This window comes from Dama dama, chromosome 11, assembly GCF_033118175.1.
Source record: "Dama dama isolate Ldn47 chromosome 11, ASM3311817v1, whole genome shotgun sequence".
Taxonomy (NCBI): Eukaryota; Metazoa; Chordata; class Mammalia; order Artiodactyla; family Cervidae; genus Dama; species Dama dama.
Genome location: NC_083691.1, coordinates 55,915,752 through 55,918,567, shown reverse-complemented (window position 1 = coordinate 55,918,567; position 2,816 = coordinate 55,915,752).

Below are 2,816 nucleotides of genomic sequence, written 5' to 3'. Positions count from 1 at the left end.
AAAACAAGACCAGGAACTGACTGTGGCTCAGATGATCAACTCCTCCTTATTGCCAAATTCAGACTTAAATTGAAGAAAGTAGGGAAAACCACTAGACCATTCAGGTATGACCTTAATCAAATTCCTTCTGATTATCCAGTGGAAGTGACAAATAGATTCAAGGGATTAGATCAGATAGAATGTGTGAAGAACTATGGACAGAGGTTCATGACATTGTACAGAAGGCAGTGATCAAGACCGTCCCCAAGAAAAAGAAATGCAAAAAGGCAAAATGGTCATCTGATGAGGCCTTACAAATAGCTAGGAAAAGAAGAGAAGTGAAAGGCAAAGGAGAAAAGGAAAGATATACCTATTTGAATGCAGAGTTCCAAAGAATAGCAAGAAGAAATAAGAAAGCCTTCCTCAGTGATCAGTGCAAAGAAATAGAGGAAAACAACAGAATGGGAAAGACTAGACATCTCTTCAAGAAAATCAGAGATACCAAGGGAATATTTCATGCAAAGATGAGCACAATCAAGGACAGAAATGGTATGGACCTATCAGAAGCAGAAGATATTAAACAGAGGAGGCAAGAATACAGAGAAGAACTATACAAAAAAGATCTTTAGGACCCAGATAACCACGATGGTCTGATCACTCATCTAGAGCCAGACATTCTGGAATGCGAAGTCAAGTGGGCCTTAGGAAGCATCACTATGAACAAAGCTAGTGGAGGTGACAGAATTCCAGTTGAGCTATTTCAAATCCTAAATGATGATGCTGTGAAAGCGCTCAATATGCTAGCAAGTTTGGAAAACTCAGCAGTGGCCACAAGAAGACGTCAGTTTTCATTCCAATCCCAAAGGCAATGCCAAAGAATGTTCAAACTACCACACAGTTGCACTCATCTCACATGCTAGCAAAGAAATGCTCAAAATTCCACAAGCCAGGCTTCAATAGTATGTGAACAGTGAACTTCCAGATGTTCAAGCTGGATTTAGAAAAGGCAGAGGAATCAGATATCAAATTGCCAACATCTGCTGGATTATTGAAAAAGCAAGACAGTTCCAGAAAAACATCTACTTTTGCTTCATTTATTTAACTTATATGCAGGGTACATCATGAGAAACTGGGCTGGATGAAGCACAAGCTGGATTCAAGATTGCCAGGAGAAATATCAATAACCTCAGATATGCAGATGACATGACCCTTATTGGCAGAAAGTGAAGAAGAACTAAAGAGCCTTTTTATGAAAGGGGAGAGTGAAAAAGTTGGCTTAAAGCTCAACATTCAGAAAACTAAGATCATGGCATCTGGACCCATCACTTTATGGCAAATAGATGGGGTAAAAAATGGAACTGTTGAGAGACTTTATTTTTTTTGGCTCCACAATCACTGTAGATGGTGACTGCAGCCATGAAATTAAGATGCTTGCTCCTTGGAAGAAAAGCTATGACCAACTCAGCATATTAAAAAGCAGAGACATTCCTTTACCAACAAAGGTCTCAGCTTAGTCAAGGCTATGGTTTTTCCAGTAGTCATGTATGGATGTGAGAGTTGGACTATAAAGCAAGCTGAGCAGCGAAGAATTGATGCTTTTGAACTGTGGTGTTGGAGAAGACTCTTGAGAGTCGCTTGGACTCAAGGAGATCCAACCAGTGCATCCTAAAGGACATCAGTCCTGAATATTCATTGGAAGGACTGATGATGAAGCTTAAACTCCAAGACTTTGGCCACCTGATGCGAAGACCTGACTCACTGGAAAAGACTCTGATGCTGGGAAAGATTAAGGCAGAAGGGGACAGAGAATGAAATGTTGGATGGCATCACCGACGCGATGGACAGGAGTTTGAGTGGGCTCCGGAAGTTGGTGATGGACAGGGAAACCTGGTGTGCTGCAGTCCATGGCATGCTGCATAGAGTTGAACACGACTGAGAGACTGAACTGATAACAGCTAATGATTGTTACATTCAAGTCTGCATGGAATCCAGTGTCCTTTGATTTGGGAATCCAATAGACTGTTTTGACCTGGGTTGGGGTTAATTTTGGGGTGTGCTAGTTCTTCGTTGCTGCTGGAGGTTTTCTCTAGTTGTGGAGAGCAGCGGCTACTCTCTAGCTCCAGCTCACAGGCTCAGTATGTGGTGCACAGGCTTAGTTGCTCAGCTGCATGTGGAATCTTCCTGGACCAGGGATCAAACCCATGTCCTCTGCATTGGCAGGTGGATTCTTATTCACTCTACCACCAGGGAAGTCCCTCAAGTCTTCTCAGCTCTATAAAACTGTTCTTGGGTTTGACCTTCTTTCTAAAATCTTTAAGCCCATGGTTGTGCAGATCAGCTAGATGACATTCTTTTACAGATTAGTCTCTTTCCTGGGCCAAGCTGGAGACTCCTTCACCACCTCCCACCCTCTGCCCCTTTGTGTACCTTTTATTTCAGCATCCCATGCCCTAGCACACTGCCTTATCTCAAAGAAATAAGCCCATTTCTCTGGTATACTGCCACTCCACCACTAAGATCTAAATGATTCTGTAAACCTTGTCCTACCTCTCTACACTTATGACTGCTCTCTTATAGCAGGTCCTGTTATCAGCAGTAAAACAGCTTTACTTCATGACCAGGTACACTTACATGATGAATATGATTACCAGCAACAGGCAATCATGTCAAGGAAACACTTCAGTCCTCTCATCAGAAGCCTTCATTCAGATCACTGGAAGTACAGCCCACCTGAAGAAGGTGCCAGCACTCACAGATAAAGGGAGAGAGGACACACCTGTGTAAGCCCCAAGCCCACTGCGAGACTGGGTTATACAAAAAGAAGGCCAACACACATA